The 18,004-nt window shown below is 39.8% G+C and overlaps 1 long non-coding RNA gene across 1 annotated transcript; it reads left to right on the forward strand.

Moving 5' to 3' along the window:
* Positions 1 to 1,792: 1,792 nt before the first annotated feature.
* LOC309849915 lies at positions 1,793 to 13,200 on the forward strand. Its single transcript, XR_014303986.1, has 3 exons — positions 1,793 to 1,984; positions 5,429 to 5,566; positions 13,069 to 13,200. It is a non-coding gene; the product is annotated as an uncharacterized lncRNA (long non-coding RNA).
* Positions 13,201 to 18,004: the final 4,804 nt, after the last annotated feature.

Here is an 18,004-nt window from a genome sequence, read left to right on the forward strand (position 1 = left end):
CAAATAAATAAATAAAATCTTAAAAAAAAAGAAAAAGAAGTAAATGTTAGAATGAGCTTTAAGATGGCATTAAAGAAATGGGAATTACTGATAGTTTTCAAGAAAGAACCAGGAATCTTTTGAGATTTTTATTTTAAAGGAATAAGATTGTACTTTAAATTTCTTTTTATGGATTCTGAATCCAGTAGGAGCCCACATTGTATCCTGACCAAAGTTTCTCCTCACTTAGTTCTCAAAGATCACTGCCTATATCTGAATGTATTTGTTTGTTTACTTACTAAGAGTGTCTGTAATTTTTTAAATAAAAATAACTGTTTATAGAGTACCATGTGCCAGACACTTTATATACAGTATCTCATTTGCTTCTCAGATACAGTTTATGATTATTTTCCCCATTTTACAGATAAGGAAAGTATGGTTCAGAGATTTAAGCATTTTGCCAGGACTCACAGCTTTGGACAAGCCAAGAAAACCCCAAGTATGGCTGATTCAAAACCCTGTGTTCCTGTCTCACTTCCTCTTTAAGATGAAATCCCAACATTTGCTAAGGTTTAAGGATTTCCCTCATTTTCACAGGCAAAATCACTTAAAGCAGTGGTTCTCTGAGTGTGTCCCTCAGATCAGCAAAATCAGAATTACCAGGTATTGTGCTAGAATCACCAATTCTCTGACCTGGTCCCAGACTTAGTGAATCAGAAACCATGGTCTGAGTAGGATGGACCCAGTAATCTGCATTTTAACCAGTCCATCGTGCCTTTTGGTTGCATGCAAAGCTTGAGAACCACTGTCTAGAGGAGTGAGACCTGAGCAGGCTTTAATGCTAAGCTGGGAACTGGTCATTGGCTCACACATCCTACTGGCTTCCCAGATGCCACTCGTGGAGAATGTTTCTCCCTCTTTTTCAAGATCCCCCTGCAAAGCAACCAGTGCATGGTGACCTCAAAGTCCTCCATGGACTTTGTTTTGGTTTGGCATGGTGGCACACAAGCTTACACCAGTTAAGTAAAAGGGCAACTTTTGAACATAATTTAACCTGGATGTTGTGGCAGATCGCAAAACGTCACTGTATTTTTTTGGTTCACGTTTGTGTGTGTGTCTACTTCTTTTTTCGTCCAGAACAGGAAGCGGAAGTTCTAAACTACACCGAAACCAGCTCTGGTATTTCCGGCCTTGCTGAGACCAGAAAGTAGCGGAAGAGACAAATCTCTCTTGTTAGAGTTCCAATTTGATTTCCAAATCAAGGTGCACAGGATCAAAGGTCTCTTGAGTACAGAGCAGCATCCCAAACTTTGATGCTTATCTAAATAAACAGCTTGGAACTCTGCTCCACTAGTTGTGACCTAGGCAGGTGACTGAGATAAAGTGATAATCAGCTGCTAAGGAATGAGGGGAAATTCCCAGCTGAGAGCTGAAAGCAACAGTATTTGAACCTGTGATTGCCTTCCTTTTTAATTTTCTAAGGTACGGTGATCAATACCTTTAATAAATTGAAGATTGAAGTTCTTAGAACTTGAGTAAACTAGGAGGAAAAACAATTTCCACAAATGGATTCTTTCATTATGATTAAAAAAAAAAAAAAAAAAAAGCAGAGGAACTTTAAGGCATTACCCTACCAAGAATTTTGGCTGCAGTTGAACTAGTTAATATGCTTCTGTTGTACAACCTCTAAAATAAGTTAAAGCATATGGAAGTAGAAAAACAGGGAGAAAAGATCATATCATGTTTTTTATTTATTATTTAGCTTCCATTTTCTCTTTCAATTGTTTTTTGTTTGTTTCTAGAGGGCAAAACCAATTATTCGCCCTACAAGAAATCAAAGGAAATTTGGATTATTTTTTTAAGATTGTGAAACTTCTAGATGAGTGAACCTGGAGGATAATCTATGAATCAAACAAGGGCACTTGGTGCATCATTGGGCAAACTGATAAAACCTGTTCCTCTTAAAGGAGATAAGGAGTTGCTGTTGTCACCAGGACTGCCCTTGGTAAGTTAGTCCCACCACTGCGTACAAATGAAATGAAACTGGAAGAGTATTTTACTCATACTCATGGTTTAGAATCTTCAGAACCACCAGTCTGGTCCTTCTCTCTGTTGAGTTTTAAAGGGAATTAGTTTTCAGTAACAGCCTTCCAATATCTGGACTAAAATAATCATATTAGCTCTTGTTAAAATGTACTCACGATCAAGTAATAAAACAATAGCATTCTTCCTACTTTATACCTGAAAACTGAAATTTCTAATCAATGTCTCCACTCTGCTGCATATCTGAGTGACATTGGGTTGCTTGGGGCTTCCTGAAATACTTGTGCACCATATACATTTCTAATCTGTATAAGAGAACACTGAAACATAAACAATGTATTTTCCTTTAGCTTAAAGTAAGTATAGTATTTCAGACAGTTCATTTTAGCTTAAAGTAAGAAGTCAGATTCTGCACAGTCTGAGAACACAGACACCTCTATCTTAGATGAGAAGCTCTGGATTCTAAGTTGAGTCCTGTTATGAAACTACTCTTTGCTTTAGATCTCCACCTTGTGGCTAGATGTTTAAAATGAAGATCCCTTTGGATTTTATGATCCTGGTTTATAGATTCTTTTAAAAAGGAAGTCAGGATGGACGTTTCCTGAAAATACCTTAGTCGAGATGAAGTCTGAAAATAATGAGACTCACAGTTGGGTATTTAAAACCGTATCACTCAGGTCCTCCTCTCTGTTGAGTTTTTCCTACTGAGGCACTTGTTTGCCACTATTTGTTAGGAAATTAGTTTTGGGCTTCTTAAGGATTGAAGAGACTTTCAGGGACCATCTGTTAAGTTAGTTCTGGTATTGAGGGAGCCACTAAGGGGACCCTCATCAGTAGAATGTTCCCATGCCCTCTGTAAACTCCAATGGGTGGACTCAGTTAGATATTACAACCTCAAAACACTGGGTAGAAACACAAGAGATACTCTTCTAACACATGGTTTAACTTCGTTTAAGAAAGCAGACAGGTGACAACTAGAACATCCCGTGATTTCATTTTCGAAGTTGTCTCGTCACAACATAGAAAAGCCATAGGGCGTCCACCACGTGTACGGCAGCGCCCCCTAGAGCTTACAGACCACGCCGTCCAGTGCAAAGTCCTGCTAGGGCTAAGCCTGTTGTGCTGGGACCTTTGTGTGCTAGGGCTCTTTGGATTTACATAAAGTGCGATTTACAGAAGTTAGTTAACAAACTACAAGTTATTTTATTATACTGACTTGTTTACATGTTATCCTTGACTCCTGTTGGGTTTTCTCTTTTCCATGCTCCAAAGTGAATGGTGACTCCACCTTAAAATCCTACCCAGGATCTGACAACTCCTCCTCACTTCCATTGTTCATAGTGATCAGACTGAGCCTATCAGAACAGAAGACAGATTCTCCCCACTCCTCTGCATCAAAACCTTCCATGACTTCCCTATCACTTAGCAGAAAAGCCCAAGTCCTCACAGGAGTCTTCAAGGCCCACTCTACATTCTGGGTGTTTCCTCTCCAACCTCATGGCCTCTGATTATCACCTGCCCTCCTTCTGCAGCAGCCACACCATGGCCTTTGGATTACTACTCCGTCTGCCTGGGCGCTCTCCTTTCTGACATTCACAAGGTGTGCTTCGGGATTACCTAAAATTCATGCTTCTTTCCCGGCCGCCCTATTGGAAATTTCAATGTTCTTCCTACACTCCCAATCCCACTTCACTGCCTTTTTTCCCCTTAGCCCTTATCCCACATCTTATACATTTTATTTATCTCATGTATTTCCATCGCCTCCGTTATAATTAAGGCTCCACGAGTAAGTAGGGAGTTCACTTGTTTTGTCCACTCCTAGCACTCAGGACAGTGCTTAGGTCAAGGAGGGTAACAGTAAATATTTGCCAAAGAGACAACTTTATCACCCACTTGTCTTTTTAAGTCTCTTAGGTTCATGTCTTATTTGTTTGTATTTTTGCACCTGGCACCGTGCCCTGCGTTTAGGTTATTAATAAATGGTGGGTAAGTGAAGGATTGTTGAAGTGCCTTCCTCCCTGATAGAACATATAATCATGGAACAATTGCAATTTTTTTCTTATGTCTGATTTCAGATGTTCTCTGTTGAACTTGCCCTTAAATGCACCTTGGCCAAGGTCACTCTTGCCGATTTGATTCTGAGGACAGTCCTGTAAATATTTCAGACAGTTCATTTTAAAACGTCATTCTTAAACTTCATCTAAAGCTTTTCTCTTCCCTTTTCCCTGACACTGTCTACCTGGTGACCTGAAAATGGAATGTTTATGGACTTTCTTACATACTCATTCTTCTTTCTTTTCCTCTTGGACATTCCTTCTCCTCTCTTATCAAACCCCAGACTCCCACGGGGTCCCACAGAGCTTACTGCAGCCAACTCCGCGGGAAGGGGCAAGCAGTTCTGTTCCCCTGACTGGTCACAGACTCATGGTTTACAGCACCATTTCTCAGACTTTTACACACGTATCAATTTCCTAGTGGTCTTGATAAAAAAGCAGATTCTGATTCAGAAGGCTGAGGGTGGGGCTGAGACCGTGGGTTGCTGATAACTCCCAGGTGATGCCGATACTGCCTGACAGAGGGTGACGATTGAGTGACAAGGGATCGAGAGTCCTCTGCTTCTTCGGATTTAGCCATTTCTGTCTGACACTGGTGGCCTCTGTTGATATTGCCGCCTCTGCATGGGGACTATTGGTGGCTTGTAGGGGTCTCAGTTTAGCTTCATTTCGGGCCCTTCACTGCTGCCAGGAGTAAAAATTCTAAACATCTATCCAGGCTGGGCTGCCTGGGCAGCTCCCAGGGCTCCTGCCTCTTGGTTAAATTCTTTCTTACCTTCTTATGGAGCCAAGGAATGAGAGGGATGATAGTACATACCCTCTTTGAGCCATGGAGAACTGGTATTGGGGAGGGGTTGCCCTCTTCCTCTCCTAGACACATCACAGAATCGTCTCATCAGATCTTCAGATGTGGCCTCCTACTTCTGGAATCTCCTAACATGGGAACAGATGTTACACAACCCTTTGTTTTCCCCCAGATCGGGGAAGAGACTGTAAAGGCAAATATGCCACAGGTCTCTTTTCTAATAATGGCCTCCACCTTGAGAATGGTCTCACCAGGCTTGACTTGTGTACTGGGATGAATGTTGACCTCTGGACTCTGCAGCCCAGTGAGGATCTAGCTAGGAAGTGATTTTCTCAGAACTTTCCTCACTTGCCTTTTGGAAGGAAAACTTCCCTCTGCCCCTGCCCGAAGAAGGTGGGGCATTGGCACCCTTCTCACAGACACTTGACCCTCAAATCACGAATGATGACCTCTTTCATCATCTTCTTCTAATAGGATCTGTTAATGCCCCCATCACATGGACTTTGCCTCCATTTTTGGTTTCTCCTTTTCTCCCTGTTTCCTTCAGGCTTCAGCGTGGACTCCAAATTTAAAACTACAGTGGAGGGTGGAGGTCTCAGAAAGCAAGGACCCAGGGATGGGTAGGGAATAATGATTAATCTGCCTTGGTCCCTGGAAGGATGAAACAACAGGATAATAAAGGGTTGTAAATATTATACTGTTAATCATTATATGCTCATTGCAGAATTATTGTGAAATCCAAATTTAAGAATATCTTGAAGTTACAAGTGAGTTGCACTGGATCAAAATGAGCATACACAGCTTTGAAGACAAATTTTTTTTTTTTAAGATTTTATTTATTTGTTTGCCAGAGAGAAAGATCACAAGTAGGCAGGGAGGCAGGCAGAGAAAGAGGGGGAAGCAGGCTCCCTGCTGAGCAGAGAGCCCGATGTGAGGCTTGATCCCAGGACCCTGAGATCATGACCCGAGCCGAAGGCATCGGCTTACCCCACTGAGCCACCCAGGCGCCCCGAAGACAGATTTTTTTTTTTAAATTATTATGCAAAAGTTTTCCTTGAGCTCAGAAGTCTTATCATACAATGGTTGCAATAGTAAAAACAACTGATACTTATTGAGTAAAACTACATACTAGTTACTGTATCAGGCATTTTAAATAGCCATTTAACCTTCAAAATGTATACCGTAAGTAGCATCCCTGTCCCCATTTTACAGATAAGGTCGCTGAGGCTTTATGAGTTACAGTGACTTGCCTAAAGTCTCACAGTCTGTGAGCATCAAACCCAGGATTCATGCCCCTGTTTGTAGTCTCAGTAAATGGGAAACTATAGGCTTGATCTAGCTACCCTTGCAACTAGCTAAACATCTGTAAATTAGATAGTTAATGAGAATTAGGGCTGTAAGAAAGATCTGATCTGATTCCATTAGACTCATTCATTCATTCTTGGATAAGGAATTTCTATCCAAGATGAATAGTCTTTCCTAAGGTGACACACCACCAGCAGTACCAAAGCCTTGCTCATTCTACCTCAATGCTTTGAACATTTGTATTGAGAAAGAGAGAAGAAAAAGAAAAGTTTATAGTCCTAGGGAGTCTCACTCCTAAAAGTATTATGATGAATTTTTTTAATAAAGATTTTATTTATTTATTTGCAAGAGAAAGAGGGTGAGAGAACATAAATAGGGTGGGACAGGTGGCAGAGAGAGAGGGAGAAGCAGACTCCCCACTGAGCAGGGAGCCAGATGCAAGGCTCCATCCGAGGACCCTGAGATCATGACTTGAGCTGAAGGCAGGCGCCTAACCAACTGAGCCACCTAGGTGCCCCGGGATTATTTTGGATAGTACAGAATCCTTCTATGGAAGAATAATTCAGCCCCATTGGTACCTTTCTTGTTTTCCCTATTTTGAACCTAATGGATTCATCATATAGTTCAATATTTGTTCGTGGAAACAAGGATCCATGAATTATCCATAAAATTTTACATTAAAATCTGGGTTTTCCAAACCTTTCTTTCTTCAAAACCTTGAGCATAGAAACCTATGGTAATTCACAGAGCTTAAAGTATTCATGAATTAAGCAGAGATTTGGCTCCAAGTGTTGCCAAATGGTTTCTGTGTTAATGAGCATTACAGATGAACAAGGTGCAAATCAGGTTCAACCAACAAGCCCACCCTTTCAGAGTCCAGCTTTGTTTATTCTCTCCCTTTGGCAAGAAAACTGGAGTCAAACTACTTCATATGTGTGAGGTGGCCAGACATTGTGAACATGTGGTTACATGAGCCTTATCTCTCAGACCATTAATGCAGACCGGAGTAAGCAAAGAAAGGGAAGCCGATAGCGACTGTCGCAGAGATTTTGAATTCATTGCAAATATAGTCGAATAAGAGATCTTAGAACTTCTGCCAACTTATCTTGCTGCAGCAGGTGGCAGCGATACTTGATACTGCCAGTGGTCGGAACACAAGAACGCCCAGCTCTAAGAAAACAGAAAAACTTGAACTGATTTAACAGACACATTAGAAAGTGATAATTCACATTGCCAAATACATTTTCATTTTGTAAAGGATTATAGTACTTAAGTTCCTAATAAGCTTTCTCAGGGCTGCTAACATATAATTTTTAAAAAATTAAAATTATGACTTACATGCAAATATAAAATGAACACATGTCAAAGATTTTATTCACTCCTTTACTAGTGAGGGAATTGGGAATATGTTAAGACTGGGTCAAAGAGCATTTGAAGACTTAAGATACTTACAGGCAATTTAATAAGAAATGTTAGGAGATTGCTGAACCAGATACAAAAAAACTAGTTAATATCTTACCGGGCAATAACCATAACCTTTGGGATAATCTGTTCCACAAAACATTATTTGCATCTCTACTAGACAAAAATATATACTTTTCATGGTAACATCATTAAATTTGGAAACTTTGATCAGCAGTAAATAGCAATTTTTTTTGTAAATAACAATTTTTTAAAAGATTTTATTTATTTGTCAGAGAGAGAGTAGCATGGCGGGGGGAGGGTGTGCAGCAGGCAGAGAGAGAAACAGGCTCCTTGCTGAGCAAGGAGCCCACCGCAGGACTCGGTCCCTGGGATCATGACCTGAGCTGAAGGCAGATGCTTAATTGACTGAGCTGGGTGCCCCAGTAAATATGAATTAAAGAAGGACATCTCCTAGATAACCCTTGGATGCCCCTTCTGTCATATGATACTGACAGGACTTGTCATCTACTTTTTTTTTCCAGTTTTTGATACTTTTCCTTCACAATGCATTTAATTTTTATTAATTATATGATTTTTGGTAATAGATGCATAACATAAATATGTATGTAATGATATGGAAATGAAACTCAAATTATCAGATAAAATAAGAGTTGTATATAGAAGAATGGAGAGTCCTTAGAGGAACCATTTCAGATGAGGCAACATGGTCTGAAGACCCCTTTGGATTTACTACTACTGTTTATCAAGTGCTGCCTGTGTGTCAGGCATGACCTTAGATGCTTTATAAGTACTATATCTACTACTCATGTAATGACCCTGAAAGTAACTGTTATGAGAAGACAACTGATGATAAGGGAGCTAGACAACTTACCCGAGGTCATATAACTAACTAGATAGATTGTTGGGCTCAATTGCTGTGCTCTAAACTTGTGCTTTATAGAGGTTACTCTATACTCTGCCATTGTCAGCATTTCATTATGGGGGTAAAGATCTTAACGTTTCCACATTTAATTTTTTATCTTATTTTATTTAAATTCCAATTAATTAACATGTAGTGTATGATCAGTTTCAAAGATAGAGTTCAGTGATTCACCAGTTGCACACAACACCCAGTGCTCGTTACTTCAAGTGCCCTCCTTAATGCCCATCACCCACTTACCCCATCCCCCTATCCACCTTCTCTCCAGCAACCCTGTTTGTTTCCTATGGTTTGTCTCCCTCTCTGATTTCATCTTTTTCTATTTTTCCCTCCTTCCACTATGATCCTCTGTTTGGTTTCTTAAAATCTACATGGGTGAAACCATATAATTGTCTTTCTCTGATTGATTTATTTCACTTGGCATAATACCCTCCCGTTCCATCCACATGGTTGCAAATAGTAAGATTTCATGCTTTTTGATGGCTGAGTAATATTCTATTGTTTATCTATACCACATCTTCTCTCTCTGTTCATCTCTTGATGGACATCTGGGGTCTTTCCATAGCTGGACTATTGGGGACATTGCTGCTATAAACATTGGGCTTTTTAAAAAATATTTTTTTATTTATTTGACAGAGATCACAAGTAGACAGAGAAGCAGGCAGAGAGAGAGGAAGGGAAGCAGGTTCCCCACTGAGCAGAAAGCCCAACATGGGGTTCGATCCCAGGACCCTGAGACCATGACCTGAGCCAAAGGCAGAGGCTTTAACCCACTGAACCACCCAGGTGCCCCTAAACATTGGGCTTATAAGCACTGACTCTTAATACTTGTCTCTGTATGAAACCTGGAGCTGATACTTAATGGAGATTTTCTAATGGCCACTAATTGCCTTGTCCTTATTGTATTATTTAACCAGCAAAACAATTCCATGAAGGGGATTGAGAAGCACCTTTAGTTTACAGCAAAACACAGTGATACTTAACTAGATCTCTATTTGTTCTAATTTAGGAATCTCCAAATGTCTGGTAGCATAGTATATCTGTAAAATAGACTGTCTTCCCCTTTCAGAGTTTATAATCCATGAGAGACTGTATAAATATAAGAACATATTGACATTTATAAAACTCTGCAAATATTGAACAGAAACAGATTAAACAGAGAAGTGAATCGTATACCATTAATAGCTTTCCTAAAGCACTGTGATGATTTCACTGAGATAAATGTATCATTGGTAACTTCCTACTTTTAGAAAAGCATTTGCTTGCTTCAATATTCGGATGGTGCAGAGGACTGGTTCAATAATTTGGACTTTCTGAGTCCTGGCCCTCAATTCAGGAAGTGGTTCAGATACCCTGACGGACATCCATCTTTCCTCCTTTTCCTTCTTATTTCCTTCCTTCTCCCTCTGTCCCTCCTTCCTCCCTTCCTTCTGTTCTTTCTCCCTCCCTCTTTTCTGTCTTCTCCTCTTCCTCCTCCTCCTCCTTCTTCTCAACCTTTAGGCAAGACGAAATAAGAAACACAAATTTTTCACATTCATATTTCATCTTCTACTTTTTGTAGCTAATAATCGCAAATAGTTGTCATGTTAATCTATTACGATCTCCTTCCGACATCTTGCCAGAAGAGAATGTTGGAACTCATAGGTAGAGAGTGTAGACACCTGCGTTATTGCAGGAGGCTGAGAACATCAGTTTTAAGATTTGTGAGGTTTTTTTTTTTTTTTAAGATTTTATTTATTTATTTGACAGGCAGAGATCACAAGTAGGCGGAGAGGCAGGCAGAGAGATAGGAGGAAGCAGGCTCCCTGCTGAGCAGAGAGCCCAATGTGGAGCTCGATCCCAGGACTCTGGGATCATGACCTGAGCCGAAGGCAGAGGCTTTAACCCACTGAGCCACCTAGGCGCCCCAGATTTGTGAGATTTAAATGAACACATGTATCAGACATTTGTCTGGGCTTTCTAACCCATTAATTTCAATCTATATATCTAGTCTACATATCTTTGGTGTGAAAAACTTACTAGATGAGTGCATTGGAGAATCAGAGTCAAGAGGGACCTTTAGAGATGATCATGTCCAAATTCTCTTTCAGTGAATTATCTCTTTCACAATATCCCTGCTGCACAATTGTCCAATCATCAGTAATTGTCTATGCCTTCTTGGACTCTCAATGACTAACAGGGTGCTAGTTTTTCAAGGATGGCCGTAACAAATTACCACAAACTTGGTGACTTCAAACAATAGAAATTTCTTCTCCCACAGTTCTGAAGACTAGAATACTGAAATTAAGGTGTTGGCAAAGCCATGTTCCCTGTGAAGCATCTAGAGGAGGATCTTCCCTTCTTCCAGTTACATCTGGAGATATTCTTTAGTTGGTGGCAGCAACTCTAGTCTATCCTTCTGTTGGTGTCTCTTTTCCTATGACTGTCTTCTCATATAAGGTTACTGGTTGTATTGGATTAACGGCCAATCCTAACGACCTCCTCTTAATTTGGTTACATCTGCAAAAATCCTGTTTCCAAAAATGGTCCTATTATAGATATGAAGGGTTAGGACCTTAGCATATCTTTGGGTGGGAGGAGGTCACGATTCAATCCATAACACACAGTATAACTGAAAGAGCTAAATGATTTATATGCTCATACTTCTGTTCTTGGCTTCTTGGCTAAGAATACCTCACATCTATTCAGTCCTGAAGCCCAGCCAATTATTCTTGCATTGTGATCCCTCCCACTCCACTTGCTTGACCTGGTTTTGCAGGGATATCCCAGACCCAGTGTTACCTCAGGCTTACCCCAGACCCAGTCTTAACTCGGCCATTCCAAGAAGCTTGTTTCATTGTTGGTTCAGTTAACCTGTTAAAAGTTCTTTTTTATCTTTGGTACAAAATCTGAGCCTGTGTAACTTCCAGACTTTGGTCCTAATCTTTTTTTTTCCTATAGCAACATATAAAACCAATACATTTATTCTTATAAATAATGCCATATTTTTATGTCACTGTAATTTGCAAAGAGATTTCATATTGTCAAAATAAATCTCAACAAAATGGTTGTAGATTAGCGAAATGAATTGTTCATGGTCATATGAGCTTTGAGCTGCAAAACTTGGGTTCCTTGAAAGTCAGCTGACTCTAGGGCCAGTTTTTTATATTATGCCTTAAATGTAGTCCTCTTCCTTACCATACTCTTTTATTTATTTTTTAATTTTTAAAATTTTTAATTCAAAAAAGTTTTTGTTTTTTGTTTTTTGTTTTTTTGTGGGTTTTTTTTCTGTGGGTTTTTTTTTTCTAGATAGTGTGCACAAGCAGGGGAAGGGGCAAAGGGAGAGAGAACATTTTAAGCAGGTTCCACATTCAGCATGAACCCTGATGCGGAGCTTGATCTCACAACCCTGAAATCATGACTTGAGCCAAAATCAAGAGTCAGTCGCTGAACTGACTGAGCCACCAAGGCATCCTATTACCACACTCTTAAATATTTGACCAATACTTACATATCCTACTTTCTAGTAATCTCAGTCTTAGCTTTATGCCTAAGATCAACGTTTGTACAAGTACTCTAGGAGATATACCTGAGAATGTTCTTGGCAGCACTATTCACAAGACAAAAACCTAGGAAAACCTAACAGCTCATTGACAGGAGAGTGGATATTAGAGTATATTTACTGAATGGAATATTACTTAGCAGTCAAAACTATTGAACAACAGCTTTCACCTTGGATAATACAAATATAATGTTAAAAGAAAAAGTCCCCAAAACATACATTAAATATGATATCTTTTTATAAAGTAAAAAATAAAATGAAATTAAAACTATACTCTTAGGCTTACTTGAAAATGAGATCTAATTATAAAAGATGAAAGGAAGGGATAGATTAAACACAAGATACAGGTGGTGGTTTAAGTTGAGTGCAAAAGGGAAATGCATGGTAATGACCACATACTGGTATCCAATTGCTAGTACTGTGTAACAAACCATCCAAAACTTAATGTCATAAAACAACTATTTAATAATGTTCACAGATTCTATATATCAGAGAGTGGGACAAGAAGCAGTGGGGATATCTTGGGTTTGGTTCATGATGTCTGAGCCTCAGCTGAGAAGACTGGAAAGATGGGCTGAGTTTTTGACAGTTGGGAAATGGAATCATCTGGGGATGTCTAGCTATTGATGTTGGCTAATGGCTGGAACACCTTTCTTGGCCTCTCCACATGGATTCTCAGTGTGGGCTAATTTGACCTTCACAGCATAATGGCTGCATTCCAAGAGCAAGCATCCAAAGGGAGGAAAGCAAAAGAGCATGTCATCTTTATTATCTAGTGTAGTTGTGTAATGTCACTTTTGCCAAACATTACTGGTCAAGGCAGTTGCAATGGTGCGGTTTCAAGAGGAGGATACAAAGACCTCCCCAATCCACTGGTAGAATTCCAATATCATATTGTAAGAATGGGAGCTATTTTTTGTGGCCATCTGCCAGAGGTACCTTGTGGCCACTGCCAGAAGTAGAAGTAAGTTGTTGCCAAATTCTTGTTTTCTTTTAGGGCGGTTCATGGGATCTTACTACATCATTAAAAACAGACAAACAACCAAGCATGTAAATAAATAATTAAGCACATTTGTAAATCAGTGAAGAGAATGTGTCTTAAACCAAGTATTATGATTCCTATACTTTTGTGTCCTTGGAGTCCAATAAATAAGTAAAAACAAACCTGAAGCTTGTATTCATCTCCCCCAACTTGGATGCTCCCAATGTCTTAACTTTTCTGATATTCATCTGATATTCCTCTAAAGCGTCTCATCATCTTTCTCATGCTCGTCCCAACATTCTCCAGTTAATCAGCATTTTTGCTAAAGTGTCATAACAAGAGGGCAAAGATACGATCTATCTAATGTAGAATACAGTGGACTATTTACTCTTATAATCTGTAGAGAATATTTCTATTATTATTCTAAAGTTACACTAAATTTTTTAGTAGCCATCTCCCATCATCAGCTCATACTGATCCGAGGTCATCTGAAACCTTTGTCCTGTTTTTCTCATGCCGTGCCATACCATACCATGTTTTTCACATCATTGAATCCAGATTCTCTCATCTTGAATTTTTAAATTGTTTTCATAAATCTGAAACAGTCATCTACATTTCTCTTCGTTAAATTTTAAATAGATTGTTTTCAGTCCATTTTTCAGAACTTTGAAACAAAGTAGAATCTCCATTGTATTATTTAATGTAGTAACTGTCCTCACCAATTTTGCAACATCCACACATTTGATTAGTATGCTGATTATGTTTTGATCTAAGTTGATCAGACAGGGCAAAGAGTAAAGCCCTGGTGGGTTTAGGATGATGTGATTTGTTTTTAGTGAATCCAGGCTCTTTTCTTTTCTTTTCTTTAATTTCCTTTTCTTCTCTTCTCCTCCCTTTTCTTTTCTTTCTTTCTTTTTTAAGATTTTATTTATTTATTTGAGAGAGATGGGGAGAGAGAGTGAGCATGAGCTGGAGGAGGGGTGGAAGGAAAAGAGAAGCAGACCCCTCTTCTGAGCAGGGAACCTGACTCCAGGGCTTGGGGCTCTGGGCTTGATCCCAGGAACCTGAGACCATGACCTGAGCTGAAGGCAGACACTTAACTGCTTAACTGACTTGACCACCCAGGCAGGCAGGTGGCCCCCAATTCTCTTTCTTTTTAAAGGTAAACAATTCGTTGACATACTTCTCATTTCAAGAGAAGGTAGATGCTATATTTGCCGGTCTGTGGTTTTCAGAATCTATTTGAATTGATCTCCTTATTCTATTCACTCGTTTTCACTCTTTCATTCATTTTACAAACACAATACTAGGTAAGACGCAATAAAAGTAAATAAGTAAAAAAAGAAAGTAAAAAAGATGTTGCCTTTAACTTCAAAGACCTTGTATTTTGTTTCTCCTGCTCCCCACTCCTTTGGAAATCAGGGCTTTGGGTATCTTAGGTCTTCTGGCACAGCTCCATCATTTCCCTTAAAGTGCTTAAAATGGGATCAGATTTATGAATGTTAGATTGGGAAGATGAGGGTAGGGCAGGAAAGGGCAGGAGACTGCCACCTTACTGAGCAAGTCTTTGCAGAGAAGATGGAATTTCAGGAAGTCTTAAAACATCTGATGAATTTTATTTAAAGCTTCACTGAATTTTGTTAGATTTGACATAATACAGAAATATAGTGAAACTTAGAAGTAGTTATTAACTTGGCCTGAACCACATGGTATGTGTAAACATTTCTACCACTGTTGGAATAGATCTTAGAATGTGAGGACTAGCATGCATCTCTCACTAAAAGTAGTTTTCTTGAAAAAAGAACTAACCTTATTAAATTTCCCACTGAAAGTTTTATTTTGATATTCTGTGTGTGCACATAATACTAGGTTAAAAAATCTTCTGGAAACAGTATGTCAGGCATTGAAGAAACAAAGTTTACACATTTTATTGTAGAATCCACTTTTTTCTTCAAAGCAGTAACTTTTTACTGTCTGCTTGTGTTCCATTATTGTGCTAATAAATCCATAGGGATAAAAAAAAATTGAGATTTTTACTAGAAGTGAGCCAAGTATAATTCTTTCCCAAAACTTAAGTGTTAGCATTGTCATTTCACTATGAAGATGGACTTTGTTTTGCCACTCAGTTATTCTTTCCAACCCCAATTTTGCCATTTATACAAGGTATGTATGTGTGTGCATTTTGCTGCTGTTTTCTTACTTGTCTGTCCCTTTCCCATCATGTAGCAGTTTATTCTTTCGGAGTGGAAGAGGAAGAAAGAAAGATTGTCATGGTTCCCTTCTCCAGTTTTGTTGTTTCTCTTCTCAAAAACTCGTATTGGCCAAATTGAAGGTGGTGAGAAGCATTGAATTTGAGATGACTTTAGTGACAAAGTGTTTTTTTCCTAATGAACATTTTTATTTATTTGTTTGACACAAAAAGAGAGAGAGGGAGGGAAGGAGAAAGCAAGCAAAAGCAAGGACAGCAGCAGGGATGAGGCAGGCTCACCACCAAGCAAGGGGGCCCCCAGATGTGGGGCTCGGTGTCAGGACCCTGGGACCATGACCCTAACCAAAACAGTCCCTTAAACCAATTGTGCCACCCCAGTGCTCCAACAAAGTGGTTTTTCTTAGGGCTTCTTAGAAGCAATTAGTCAGGGACACCTGGGTGGCTCAGTTGGTTAAGCAGCTGCCTTCAGCTCAGGTCATGATCCCAGCGTCCTGGGATTGAGTCCCACATCGGGCTCTTTGCTCAGCAGGGAGCCTGCTTCTCCCTCTGCCTCTGCCTGCCATTCTGTCTGCCTGTGCTCTCTCTCTTCCCCTCTCTAAAAAAAAGAAGCAATCAGTCATTGAGAGATTCTTTTTTTTTTTTTAAGATTTTATTTATTTGTCAGAGAGAGAGAGAGAGTGATCACAGGCAGACAGAATGGCAGGCAGAGGCAGAGGGAGAAGCAGGCTCCCTGCCGAGCAAGGAGCCCGATGTGGGACTCGATCCCAGGACGCTGGGATCATGACCTGAGCCGAAGGCAGCTGCTTAACCAACTGAGCCACCCAGGTGTCCCCAGTCATTGAGAGATCTTTAGAGAGAAGGGAAACAAGTAATATAAAGAAGGTGGAAATGGTGAGGCTATAGAAATTGTTGCCACACATTCAAGGATATTTCTTCAACTACTGTGCTATTGAATAAAGTCCTGGGATGACTTCTCTGTCTCCAAAAGAAAGACTACTCTTTTCAAAATTTTTAAAATATTTTATTTATCTGAGAGACACTGAGAAAAAATGAACGTGGCAGGGGTGGGGGTAGAGGGAGAGGGAGAAGCAGACTCTTGGCTGTGGGGCTCGATGTGAGGCTTGATCCCAGGACTCCAGGATCATGACCTGAGTCTAAAGTAGACACTTAACTGACTGAGCCACCTAGGCACCCCAAACGTCTGCTTTAATATTATTTCTTTTCTCTGGTTTTTGTTTTTGTGTGTGGGGGGGAAGAGGATTAGGGGATGTCAGGAGCAGAGGCAGGGCCAGGAGGGATGTTGGAGAAGGAAAGGACAGCCAGGAAGTGGGGATAGGAAGGGAGGTGGAGATCGGATGCCTTATATATCCATCAGAACTGAAATTAGATTTCTTTCTTTTTTTTTTTTTTAAGATTTTATTTATTTATTTGACAGAGATCGCAAGTAGGCAGAGAGGCAGGCAGAGAGTGAGAAGGAAGCAGGCTCCCCGATTGAGCAGTAGGCTTGATGCGGGGCTCGATCCCAGGACCCTGAGATCATGACCTGAGCCAAAGGCAGAGGCTTAACCCACTGAGCCACCCAGGCACCCCTGAAATTAGATTTCTTATTAAATTCCAAATTGGGGTGCCTGGGTGGCTCAGGTGGTTAAGCCTCTGCCTTTGGCTCAGGTTGTGCTCTTCAGGTCCTAGGATCAAGCCCTACGACAGGTTCCCCGCTCAGTGGGGCGTCTGCTTCTCCCCCCTGCTGCTTCTCCCTGCTCATGCTATCTCTCTCTCTCTCTCTCAAATAAATAAATAAATATTTTTTAAAAATTCCAAACTTGAAGGCAACTTGGGGGAGTATATCGGTGGCCAATACCATGTCACACATTATGGTGTTGGATATTGTAAGGCAAATTCAGAACTTCTGAAATTCTTTCTATTCTGTGATAGAGAAGGAAGATGGACAATGGCTTTGAACTGGCTGCTTTACTTGGCCAATGGGAAGATGAGCAAGAAAAGCAGGGCATATTGGCAAATTATGATACATTGATTTATAAATTATTATTTACTAAAATTAAATATATGCTTCCTTTTGGACATAGCATGAGCTCATACACTTGAAAAATGACATTTGCTTTTCAGAAAGCCTCTTAGAGAAGTTGATACATACGTTTATTGTTAATATATTGACTATGGTAAAATTATGGTAGTAAAGCTTCTATTTTATAACCTACTCTTTTCAAGCAACTCATCATATGTTGCCTGTTAGCAGATTCACTGTTTATATTTAACTTTCTTATCCCATGTTTGTATCCTTACTTTATTTAGTCTTTAACTTAACTCTTAGCGGTTTCCCATTGTTGACTGAGGTTTTTAAGACAAGGAAACAATTATTATTTTTCCAAAGAAAATTAATATAGAGGGATATTATCTCATCAATCTTTCTTACTCTTTTTCCAAATAATGAGTCCATTTGGAAATCTGTTGAAAGTATGAGCCTTCTCTTCCTAAAATGTATGTACCCAAGTTTGCATACAATTTCAGGGGGATAAACTTTCTTTAAAGGTAGAGGGGTCCCAGCTTAATACATTTTATTTAGAATGTGGGGCAGCAAGAGTGAATTATACTGAAAGGGACTGGACGGGGAGATAGATCTGGTACAGAAACAGCTGCAGACAGGTGTTGTACATTTTTGCACAGATTATTTCTTGTTGGTGTGGGAGCTTCTTTAATTAAAATATCATGAGAACAGCTGGCCGC

Source organism: Mustela nivalis, assembly GCF_964662115.1.
Source record: "Mustela nivalis genome assembly, chromosome: 16".
NCBI classification, from domain to species: domain Eukaryota; kingdom Metazoa; phylum Chordata; class Mammalia; order Carnivora; family Mustelidae; genus Mustela; species Mustela nivalis.